This window comes from Cetorhinus maximus, chromosome 17, assembly GCF_964194155.1.
Source record: "Cetorhinus maximus chromosome 17, sCetMax3.hap1.1, whole genome shotgun sequence".
NCBI lineage: Eukaryota > Metazoa > Chordata > Chondrichthyes > Lamniformes > Cetorhinidae > Cetorhinus > Cetorhinus maximus.
The window spans coordinates 84,625,545-84,638,658 of record NC_135895.1 but is presented as its reverse complement, the minus strand read 5'-3'; the positions used below and the strand labels follow the sequence as shown (position 1 = coordinate 84,638,658).

Below are 13,114 nucleotides of genomic sequence, written 5' to 3'. Positions count from 1 at the left end.
CAGTGTAACCCCCAATGCGATTGTTCACTTTCACTCACACAGTATAACCCCCAATGGAAGTGTTCACTATCACTCACACACTGTAATCCCCAATGGAATTGCTCACTATCACTCACACACTGTAACTCCAATGGAATTACTCACTATCACTCACACACTGTAATCCCCAATGGAATTGCTCACTATCACTCACACACTGTAATCCCCAATGGAATTGCTCACTATCACTCACACACTGTAATCCCCAATGGAATTACTCACTATCACTCACACACTGTAATCCCCAATGGAATTACTCACTATCACTCACACACTGTAATCCCCAATGGAATTACTCACTATCACTCACACACTGTAATCCCCAATGGAATTACTCACTATCACTCACACACTGTAATCCCCAATGGAATTGCTCACTATCACTCACACACTGTAATCCCCAATGGAATTGCTCATTATCACTCACACACTGTAATCCCCAATGGAATTGCTCACTATCACACACACTGTAATCCCCAATGGAATTGCTCATTATCACTCACACACTGTAATCCCCAATGGAATTACCCACTATCACTCACACACTGTAATCCCCAATGGAATTGCTCATTATCACTCACACACTGTAATCCCCAATGGAATTGCTCACTATCACTCACACACTGTAATCCCCAATGGAATTGCTCACTATCACTCATACACTGTAATCCCCAATGGGATTACTCACTATCACTCACACACTGTAATCCCCAATGGAATTGCTCACTATCACTCACACACTGTAATCCCCAATGGAATTGCTCATTATCACTCACACACTGTAATCCCCAATGGAATTGCTCACTATCACTCACACACTGTAATCCCCAATGGAATTACTCATTATCACTCATACACTGTAATCCCCAATGGAATTACTCACTATCACTCACACACTGTAATCCCCAATGGAATTGCTCACTATCACTCACACACTGTAATCCCCAATGGAATTGCTCACTATCACTCACACACTGTAATCCCCAATGGAATTGCTCACTATCACTCACACACTGTAATCCCCAATGGAATTACTCACTATCACTCACACACTGTAATCCCCAATGGAACTGCTCACTATCACTCACACACTGTAATCCCCAATGGAATTGCTCACTATCACTCACACACTGTAATCCCCGATGGAATTACTGACTATCACTCACACACTGTAATCCCCAATGGAATTGCTCACTATCACTCACACACTGTAATCCCCAATGGAATTGCTCACTATCACTCACACACTGTAATCCCCAATGGAATTGCTCACTATCACTCATACACTGTAATCCCCAATGGAATTGCTCACTATCACTCACACACTGTAATCCCCAATGGAATTGCTCACTATCACTCACACACTGTAATCCCCAATGGAATTGCTCACTATCACTCACACACTGTAAACCCCAATGGAATTGCTCACTATCACTCACACACTGTAATCCCCAATGGAATTGCTCACTATCACTCACACACTGTAATCCCCAATGGAATTGCTCACTATCACTCATACACTGTAATCCCCAATGGAATTGCTCACTATCACTCACACACTGTAATCCCCAATGGAATTGCTGACTATCACTCACACACTGTAATCCCCAATGGAATTGCTCACTATCACTCACACACTGTAATCCCCAATGGAATTACTCACTATCACTCACACACTGTAATCCCCAATGGAATTGCTCACTATCACTCACACACTGTAATCCCCAATGGAATTGCTCACTATCACTCACACACTGTAATCCCCAATGGAATTACTCACTATCACTCACACACTGTAATCCCCAATGGAATTGCTCACTATCACTCACATACTGTAATCCCCAATGGAATTACTCACTATCACTCATACACTGTAATCCCCAATGGAATTGCTCACTATCACTCACACACTGTAATCCCCAATGGAATTGCTCACTATCACTCACACACTGTAATCCCCAATGGAATTGCTCACTATCACTCATACACTGTAATCCCCAATGGAATTGCTCACTATCACTCACACACTGTAATCCCCAATGGAATTGCTCACTATCACTCACACACTGTAATCCCCAATGGAATTGCTCACTATCACTCACACACTGTAATCCCCAATGGAATTACTCACTATCACTCACACACTGTAATCCCCAATGGAATTGCTCACTATCACTCACACACTGTAATCCCCAATGGAATTGCTCACTATCACTCACACACTGTAATCCCCAATGGAATTACTCACTATCACTCACACACTGTAATCCCCAATGGAATTGCTCACTATCACTCACATACTGTAATCCCCAATGGAATTACTCACTATCACTCATACACTGTAATCCCCAATGGAATTGCTCACTATCACTCACACACTGTAATCCCCAATGGAATTGCTCACTATCACTCACACACTGTAATCCCCAATGGAATTGCTCACTATCACTCATACACTGTAATCCCCAATGGAATTGCTCACTATCACTCACACACTGTAATCCCCAATGGAATTGCTCACTATCACTCACACACTGTAATCCCCAATGGAATTGCTCACTATCACTCACACACTGTAATCCCCAATGGAATTACTCACTATCACTCACACACTGTAATCCCCAATGGAATTGCTCACTATCACTCACACACTGTAATCCCCAATGGAATTGCTCACTATCACTCACACACTGTAATCCCCAATGGAATTACTCACTATCACTCACACACTGTAATCCCCAATGGAATTGCTCACTATCACTCACATACTGTAATCCCCAATGGAATTACTCACTATCACTCACACACTGTAATCCCCAATGGAATTGCTCACTATCACTCACACACTCTAACCTTTAATAGAATGGCTCGCTATTACTTCTGCTCTAATAAAATAGTTTTACTTGGCTTGGCTCACTCTTCAGGCTGATACATATCTTTTTTCTGAAAACGTGCTTCCTAATTTCATCCCTAAATAGCCTCCTGCAATTTTATAGATATGTCTCCTTTTTCTCATAGTACTTTATCTGTGTCTACTTTGTTGAATCTTTTGGTCATTTTTAATACATTTGAACCTTGTAACCTCAGGAAAATGCCAACCAAATCTAGGCACACTTGCCTGAACGCTTTAAAACTCAGTGAGATTCTGGTGAATCTGTGCTGTACATTCTGCAAGGGCCAACTGTCCTTCCTGGGATGCATCGCTCCAATCCTGCTCTCAGTGCCCCAACTGTGGTATACTAAGCTTTTCTACACTTCCATCCCTACATGTCACCTTTTCCATTTTCTACCTCGTGCCCTAGGACTCATTGTTCCATTAACTGTAAATGGCCTCATACACTTGGGATGTTGATTTTGCCATATTTTCAGAGTGAACCTGCATAATTCTTCGGCCCTGCCACCTCACTCGTCCTTCCCCCATAACTTTGACTTTAAGCAACCTCAGTTTTTCTGATGTTAAATTCCATTTGCCTATTTTGTGCTCATTCTCTCCATCTTATCAAAATCCTCCAGTGGTGTGTGGTGCCCCTCAGGACTATTTACTGTGGCTCCTGTTCCCATATTGTCTGCAAATCAGTTCACACCTCCCTCCAGCCCTCTATCCATATCACTAATGTACATAGTCAACAGAAGCAGCCCAGATATCAATTGGCAGAATCAAATTACCAACTACTCACTTGCATTTTTGATCAGTTTTTATCTTTCTGGTTGCTGGTTTGTGCATCAAATGGGTTCCAAAGACCCTGCTTTGCTTTGGCAGCTCAGAACAAACTGACCAAGAGTATTGTACAACAAATTACTGATTTGCAAGTCACATGCTGAAGCCATTGGATATAACTTATGTAAATATGTTGTTTATTCATAAGCACTTTCATGAAACAGAGTCCCTTTAAGTGACCACTTGATCTAACCAAGAACAGGCTGAACTTGATCTCATCTTGAGCACTTAAAAACCCCACCTCCAGTGCTGTGTGTGTTTTGATTCTCTCTCCCCTTACAGTTCTTCGAGTGTTTTATCACTCTCATCATTCATGACCATGAGCAAGGCTGATGCAAGCGTCTACTGGGCATAGGTCTGTATGGGTTCACTAGGGAACTTGGTTGAAGGTGTCCATGGATTAAACTATGTTTTGCCACTTTCTGTACAAGAAAGTAAGGATTTAAAACTTAATTTTAGGGGTGGGTGCTAAGAGTATTATTAGGAATATAAGTAGAGGATTTGCTATGAATGGAATGAGCTGGGACTCAGTAAGACCAGGAGTATTGTACAACAAATTTCTGATTTGCAAGTCACATGCTGAAGCCATTGGATATAACTTATGTAAATATGTTGTTTATTTGTAACCACTTTCATGAAACAAGGTCCCTTTAAGTGATCGCTTGGTCTAACCAAGAAATAACTAGTTATCACTCTATTAATTTGCTTCTTCCAAATTTTACTATTTGAGCTATTTATCCTTGTCAACAATTGTAATCAGCTTGGTGTACCGGACAGGTTGCTCACTTGAAACAGATATAACTGTATTTAAAGAGGTCTTGAAGAAGCCACATACTTGAACCAGGTCCACAACTAGAAAATTCTGCCCCTAACATTACCTGCACTTAGGGCTGATTCGCCAGTACAATCATATGACCCCTAAAATAGTAGGAAAAGTTTTACCCACAATCACTGCACAGCTCTTGGTCGGTAACCCTGTAGGTTATCGTACGTCAAGTGTATACCTAAGCACTGTTTTAATCAGTGAGGATTTCTGCCTCTACCACCCTTTTACATAGTGAGTTCCAGACCCCATACTCCTACCCCACTCCCAGGTAAAAGAATTTCTACTCAGCTCACTTCTAATTCTGTCAATTACTTTAAATCGATGCCCCCTGGTTATTGACCTCGCTGCCAAGGGTAATAGGTTCTCCCTATCCACTCTGTCTTTCCCCCTCATAATTTTATACACCTCAAATGGGTTTCTCTTCAGCCACCTCTGTTCCAAAGAAAAGAACCTCAACCAATCTAATATTTCGTCACAATGAAATTCTCCGTACTCATATATCTCTTCTGTGCCCTCTCTAGTGTGATCACTTCCTGTGATGGGCTGGCCAAACTGGAATCAGTACTCTAGCTGCAGCCTAATTAGTGTTTTATGCAGTTTTAGCATAACCTCCCTGATCTTGTACTCCTTGGTTAATAAAGGAAAGTATTCCATATGCCTTCTTAACCACCTTTCCAACCTGTCCCCATACCTTCGGGGGTCTATGGGCATGCACTCCAAGATCACTCAGTTCCTCTACACTCCCATTTACTGTGTATTCCCTTGCCTTATTTGTCCTCGCCAAATGCATTACCTCAGACTTCCCCAGAGTGAATTCTTTTAGCCACTTTTCTGCCTATCTGGCTAGTCGGATTGATATATTCCCGTAGTCTGCAGCATTTTAATACTGAGCCCTGCGGAACTCCACTGGAAACAGTGTTGCAGTCAAATAAGTACCTCAGCATATTGTGATTCCCAAGCTGCTGGGAAGGTTTGGAGCGTGGGAAAATTTATCCAATGGAGAAAAGTAAGAGCTAAGTCAAAAGGCAAATCAACATCTCTGATGGTTAAAACATAGGGCGGGATTGCCCCAGATTTGCTACTAAGTGCGGTAGGGGATGGGAAAAAGACTGTTTTACCCGCCAGCCTCAATGGCGGGTTTTTGCACCATATTGTCCCATTCCCAGCGCGTGCTGCCTCATTAATAATGCATTCACAGGAAACATGCTGGCAGCAGCCTTGGATTTGCCCGCCATGCCATGACCTCAGCGCTTCCTCGCTCTGGGCACCATATTTAAAGCGCACCAGAGCACAGCCCACATCACGTCTACAGACCAGGGCTGATCCAGGCGACAGCAGCCCCCAAATATAGTGACACGTCTCTGGGGTGCCTGCTGGCCGCAGTGGAAGGCCGCCGTAATATCCTCTACCCCCGCTCTGGCTGCAGGAGGTCCACCAGGATCACTAATCCAGCCTGCAAGGCGGTGGCAGCAGTGACAGTACCACCGGAGCACAGAGGAGGTCAGCCATCCAGTGCAGGAAGAGGATGAATGATCTCATTCGTTCCGCCAGGGTAAGGCAACCACCTCATCACTCCCAACTCACACACTCACAAACCCATCACACATCCACAGGGATCTCACACCTCAAGGGACAACATCACTAACTCTCACACACACCCTCATGTCTCCATCCAGGCTCATATCCTTTGGAGCTCGTGTCCTCATCCTGTCCCCCAAACAAATATTCCACAGAGTGCCATGTGTCCTGCTCATACTCTCTGTTTCCATGCAGGAAAAGCCTGCTCACATCAGGAGGGAGAGGTCCCAGACGGGGGGGTGCAGTGGCCCACATTAGGCGCTTTAGTCAGATGATGAGCCTTTGGATTTGGCCTTCCAAATCAGACCTGCACTCCATCACCGTAGCCATGGGTGAGTTCCTGCAGTGGCAATGCGAGAGGGAAATGGGGCAACTTGACATCCTCCCAGGTGCTCCTTCCCCTCAAGGAGTCAGGCCGGGGTCGTCAAGCACCCAAAGAGAGGAGGAGCAGCAGCTGGACACCCCTGGGTCATCCATGCAGGAATCTTAAAGGCTGTCCTCTCCCTCCGAATCCCATTTGCCTGTGAACCCCTTAACCTCATCCTCTGTCGCTGCAGAGGGAGCAGCTGGCCCACAGGGCAGTCATTGCAAGCCAGGGCCCTCAAGGCCTTGGCTCTCCAGAGGGCGCACATCAAAGTCATCAGAGGCAACAGGGCCAACCATTGCACAGGCTGTTTCCACTCCTGCTGCGGATGTCAGGGCAGCACCTAGAAGAAGTGGTAGCCCTAGAAAAGTTAAGAAATCCTGATCACAAGCAGGTGAACACATTTTATCACTTTATAATCTGAAAATATATTCACTTTCACTGGATAATGTGTAATGTTGTCTTTCAGCTTCATTGACAGGCTTGTGAGTCCCTCCCCCCACCCCACCCCACCCCCCTCCCCCCCACTAGCAGCTCAGTTGCGTGCAGCCAGACCATGAGTGATTCTGGAGGGAGAAGTGTGTGTGTGTCGGGGCCTTTCGGAGCCTCGTGCAAGCACTCTCCCAATCACGCAGAGCCTTGATCCATCACATTCATCTCACTGTCCTGAGCATTTTCACTGCTGCCTGCTGGGGTTTGCTCTCAGTTGCCCATCTGAGCTGACCTGCATCGCCGCCCACCCACTGATCACACTCCCATGCAGCACCTGTGCCCGTCCAAAACCAGGATCCGCTCACTTTCGATCTCCCATCCTTTCCCCTCCGCCAGTCACCCATGTCCTTTCCCCCATCACTGTTAACCCACCCCGCCCACCGGCATCACTTTCCACCTCACCTCTGTGACCTACCAGCCACAACTCTTTTCTTTCGAGGATGTCCCAGTGAATAGCATGTCCCTAACCTTCCTGAGAATCCCACCCCATCCCAACCTCCTCCTTCCCACCCCTAGGGTCTGTGTCTGCCTCCGAGTCCCCACCAACCACCCTCGCCACCCCTTCTACCGTTACTGACACACTCTCACCCTCCTACTCTTCTGGCTCCCTCTGCCCCCTCTCATTCTCACCATTCCATCCTACCACACCCACCCTCAGTTCACTCCCCATGAGGCAGTCATTGACTCCACAGACCACTCCCTTGCATGTTCACCTGGATGTCACCCCCCCCCTTAATCCCTCATCCATCCTTACTCCCTCCTCCACCCTTAGTTCCTCCTCCATCCTTAGTCCCTCCTCCCCCCAGAGACCTTCCCTCCTCTGAACTCCTTCCCTTACACAATTCCCCCCGCCCTTATCCCCACCTCCCCAATTGCCACATTCTCCCCCGTTACACCCTCCTCCTACCGTAGTCCCTCTCCCCCCCTCCCAACCTCAGCCCCCACGCCCCCCCAGTACACCTTCCTCTCCCATTCAAACCTACACCTTCCCCTCCCACCACACCGCCTCCCCCAGTACACCTTCCTCTCCCCCCTGCCTTCGCCAATCATCTGAAGCAGCCCATGGCCAAGGCCGTGATGTTTCGGGCCAGAGATATAAACAGAGACCTCCCACTTTCCTACGTGACAGAACCATGACCATGAGAATCCACCCACCATGCGAGGCACATGTTCATCCAGGGTCTGGTAGCTTTAGGGCTCCAGCATCTCCTGCTCCTCGGATGCCCGCGGTCTGAGCAAGGCCCTAATGGTAAGTTCCAACTTCCGCACGTCACACTTGTCCAGGCGTGCTCTGGGCCGGCGTGTTTTCCCGCCACCATTACGGGATGCAAACCAGGTACACGCCGGCCTCCAGCTGGATTCACGGCCTGTCACGGTAGACACCATCCGATCATCCCACTGTGCTTTCAGGCTGGCGTGAAACCGATTTTTGGCCTTCTTGTCATATTGTCGCCCCCCCCCCCGCCGGCCAAGATACCCGGCACCAATGGCTGCCAGAAAATTCCAGCAATAGTGTCGGCCAAGAGCTGAGGCCACATGCTCATCTACATTGTACAGGTGGTACTCAGGGGAGAGGGCTGAGTGGAAGGAATAATTCAAACAAACATTTCTGGAAGGCAGCCAAAGCAAACCTCATCTGATTTCACGGCAGCTGCTGCACGATCCATTATGCAACAAAATAACAAGGTTATTTCTAGGAATATGCGAGAAGGCTGGTCACTGACATACGCCCTGCAAAGAATTAGGGAACCCCAAAATTCAAAAGCAATAATAAACATCCCAAACTCCAATCAATTATCTGGGATGAAATCCGAGATACAGCACTGAGCAAAAAACCATTCTGGTAGAACCAACGGCAGAAACGTTGCATCTTGTGTGAATTAATTCTCATTTTACTGATGTTTTCATTTTGGCATGGGCTTAACTAGCTGACTGGACGTGCAACAAATGGCGAACCTTTCTGTGATCAACAGAATTTCACATCCCCCTCGCTGTCGTTGCACATTGCACCGTCCTTACCCCGTTGAGGGTCTCTCTTGTCTCCACACCACCCTCCTCAGCATTAGCTGACACAACGGAAAAGGGATTTCCCTGGGCTGAAGAGATCATTTTGTTGTCTTGTTGACCTTCCTTTTCCCAATCCCCACTCTGGACTCCCACCCTCGTGAGACACAGAGGGCGGAATTTTCCGGTCCCGCCAGCCCAAAGTCAACTGACTTTTGGCTGACCTCCAAATTTTCCAGTGCCACCCACGGCAGTTCCCACCACGGGCAGGACTGGAACATCCTGGCCAGATTGACACAGTGGATTTGTGGTAAGTACCTAAGGCTGTACCCCAGTTTCAATGAAGCAGGGCTGAAACATGGCCATCTCCGGATGGGAAAACTGACACTTTCTAGAATTACTGGCATTTTCTAGAATTTTTCTAGAATTTTTCTAGAATTACTGGCTACAACAGTGAAAACAAGATTCAGAGACAAAGCCCTTTGAATGAATCCGACTGTTTATTGATAGAGCTTTCACTTTTAATTGTCTAGCCTGCGATTCCGCCTTTACTGAGAATTGGCTCCAACCTAGTGTTTCACCATTAGTGCACTACTTGTCTGATCAAGAGTTCCCCTAAGTTCATCACTGCAGTTCTGGACCTGGTGCCCCTCTGGACATGAGCTAAGCCTTTGCATTAATGGCAGAATTTAATGAGCACTTAAATGCTAAATCTGAAATAATAGGTTTTGATTTTCTACTGGGGCCCCTAGAGTACATTTCAGGACATGGACCGTGCATGCTTATGGTAGTTATTGCATAATTTCAGAAATTCTTTGTGTTGTGAGGTGATGGTGCATGTACCTTTAAGGGGACATATCTTAAACAGTAGTCTACCACTATCCACTATGAGACAGGGTGTGATGTATAATTGCATGACTCTGCAGATGGAATACAGTGACACTCCTACAGGTCAGAATCATTGACATAGCTTCCCAGTGAACATTCGCTGTATATAGTTCTGCCTTCAAATAAAGAACCCACTTTATAGTTTTGCCAATCCTTGGGTTTTATTGGTATGTTTGTGCTAAATAGAAAAATGCAACATGCTGGCAGGGCTGGTAGCCAGTGAGTTTTGAAGATTCGATGGAGAGATATGTAAGCCTCAACTCTTTCACAGGAAGAAGGGCTGGTGGGAAATGAAAGAGCTATCATGTACTCACAGTGTGTAAGTGACTCTGCACCACTCTAGGAATCCTACACAACACACGTTTGTTCTGGGACATTGTACCTTGCTCCATCCAGCAGGCATTGGGTCCCAGTAAGATTGCTGTAAATGGGGCGGGCTTGAATAATGTGAGCCTACCTACTGTGAAGTTTGTGCAGGAGCAGCCATTAAATCGCTGACTCCAGGCGTCCAGCATCAGCAGAACTCCACAGGCAAGAGAGTCCATTATTGCTGCAGATCATCTCTTCAGGAGGTGGGGGGAAGAGGTGATTAAACACTCGGCACTGGGCCAAGAAATAAGAGTCCATCCAGTGATAGCTCCCGAAAGATCCAAAACAGCTTGAAGATGGCTGTAAAAAGTCTTTTTTAATGCTTTTTTAGCCTTGCAGTCCATTTTAATGCCAAAATCACAGCTTCATAGGTGGAGCTTCCAGCAAGCGGGGAAGACAGCAACAGCGCCACCATTGCAGTCAAGCAACAAGCTGTGGCCAGTTAACACTGTGGCCAGGGAAGGTACTGCAAGTCAGGGAGCCACAGAACCAAAGTCCTGAAGATTTCTTCCTCTTACAAGTATTCAGATTAATACTACACAAAAGCCACAGGATGACCATAACATTTCTAACACTCAACTAGAAGGCAGCAGGACGTCCTCTCTGAGTACACTCTGTTCTGACATCACCTAGAATTCTGTTTTCAGAACCTTGGTATTCCCATACCATATAAACAAGCCATAAACATTAAAATGGCTGTCGGCAATGAAGGCCTCCACAGGCTGTACATATGGTCAGCACTCGAAGGTCAATTGTGAGTGAAGCTCAACTTCAGAATACACCACCTGGAATTCAGGTCTTTTAGAATACAACAACTGGAGACCCTGGGTCAATTCATAAGCAGATGCAGAGGCAAAAGGGGTGATTGTGACTTTAAGACAGCAGAGGTGGCTGGAAGAATAATTGAGCTCGTGATAGCATTTACCCCCATTTAAGCATTTCAAAAAAGACCTCTTGCACAAACCCAAAGGTTACAGCATGGAAGCCCTAATGCAAAGTGGACACAGGTATGAAGCCATAATACTGGAATGACAGAGTCTACAGCAGAGCTTCCCAAACATTTTCTGGGTGTGACCCCATTTTAATGCCTCACACTTTGTGTGGCCCCAGTGTGGGTGGGGAGGTGTGGGGGGGCCACCAAAGTTCAGCATTCAGCATTGTGGGCATTGTTTAAACTGCAGGGGTTTTTTAAAAAAAATAAATGTCTACCTTTTCAAAGGCTTTTTTTTTGCATCAATCAGGCCTCAGGTATCTGTCCATCAGGCCATACCCACCAACAGAAAGAAAGCAAGGATTTAAAGGGGCCTTGAAGCTATCAGAAATCAATCCGAGCTCCAGGGCAGCAACCCACAGTTTGGGAAGCCCTGATCTATAGGCTATGCATTATTCATCCACCATAGGCAATGTAGCTAATGCGTTCAGTAATGCAGGGCATGTGGCCCCACGCATGCACCCAGAGAATGCCCAGCTTTCAACGATGCATGCAAAGCGTGTGGCACCAGAGAACACTGGAAGCACCAATGAAGTAAGCAAAGGCTAGAACAAGTGGTTCAAAACCATAGACTCATAGACGTTTACAGCACAGAAGGAGGCCATTCGGCCCATTGTGTCCGCACCGGTCAACAAAGATTAGACTACACTAATCCCATTTTCCACATTTGGCCCATAGCCCTGGAGGCTATGGCAACGTAAGTAAATATTTAAATACTTCTTAAATGTTATGAGAGTTTCTGACTCAACCACCCTTTCAGACAGAGTTCCAGACTCCCACCACCCTCTGGGTGAAAGAATTTCTCCTCAACTCCGCTCTTAGTCTTCTACCTCTTACCTTAAATTTATGCCCCCTGGTTATTAACCCCTCCACAAATGGAAAAAGTGCCATCATACCCACCATATCTATGACCCTCATAATCTTATACATCTCTATCAGGTCCCCTCTCAACCTTCGCTGCTCCAAGGAAAACAACCCCAGCCTATCCAATCTTTCCTCATAGCTCAGACCCTCCAGCCCAGGCAACATTCTGGTGAATCTCCTCTGCACCCTTTCCAGTGAAATCACACCTTTTTATAATGTGGTGACCAGATCTGCACACAGTACTCCAGTTGTGGCCTAACCAGCATTTTATAAGGTTCCAGCATAACCTCCCTGCTCTTGTATTCTACGCCTCAGCTAATAAAGGCAAGTATCCCATGTGCCTTCTTAACCACCTTATCTACCTGCCCTGCTACCTTCAGGGATCTGTGGATATGCACACTGAGGTCCCTCTGATCAGTACTTTCCAGGGTCCTGCCATTCATAGTGTAATCCCTTGTCTTGTTAGCCCTCCCCAAGTGCCTTACCTCACACCTTTTCCGGGTTGAATTCCTTTGCCACTGCTCTGTCCACCTGACAAGTCCATTGATATCGTCCTGCAGTTTACGGTGATCCTCCTCACTATTTACCACCCGATCAATTTCCGTGTCATTTGCAAACTTCTTGATCATGCCCCCTATATTTAAGTCCAAATCATTTATGTACACCACAAACAGCAAGGGCCCCAGCACCGAGCCCTCGGAGCCCCACTGGAAACAGACTTCCAGTCACAGAAATATCCCTCTACCATCACCCTCTGCTTCCTGACTCTCAGTCAATTTTGGATCCAACGTGCCACTTTGCCTTGGATCCTGTGGGCTCTTACTTTCGTGACCAGTCTGCCATGAGGGACCTTATCAAAAGCCTTGCTAAAGTCCATCTAGACCACATCAAATGCATTAATGTCATCAACACTCCTGGTTACTTCCTCAAAAAATTCGATCAAATTTGTCAAACACGTCCTTCCCTTAACAAATCCATGCT

General features: G+C 46.3%; 1 protein-coding gene across 1 annotated transcript in view; it reads right to left on the bottom strand.

The window, feature by feature from the left end:
- Positions 1 to 13,114, bottom strand: part of pappa2 (pappalysin 2) — a 477,685-nt gene that overhangs the window by 145,428 nt on the left and 319,143 nt on the right. The gene's annotated exons all lie outside the window — the stretch shown is intronic.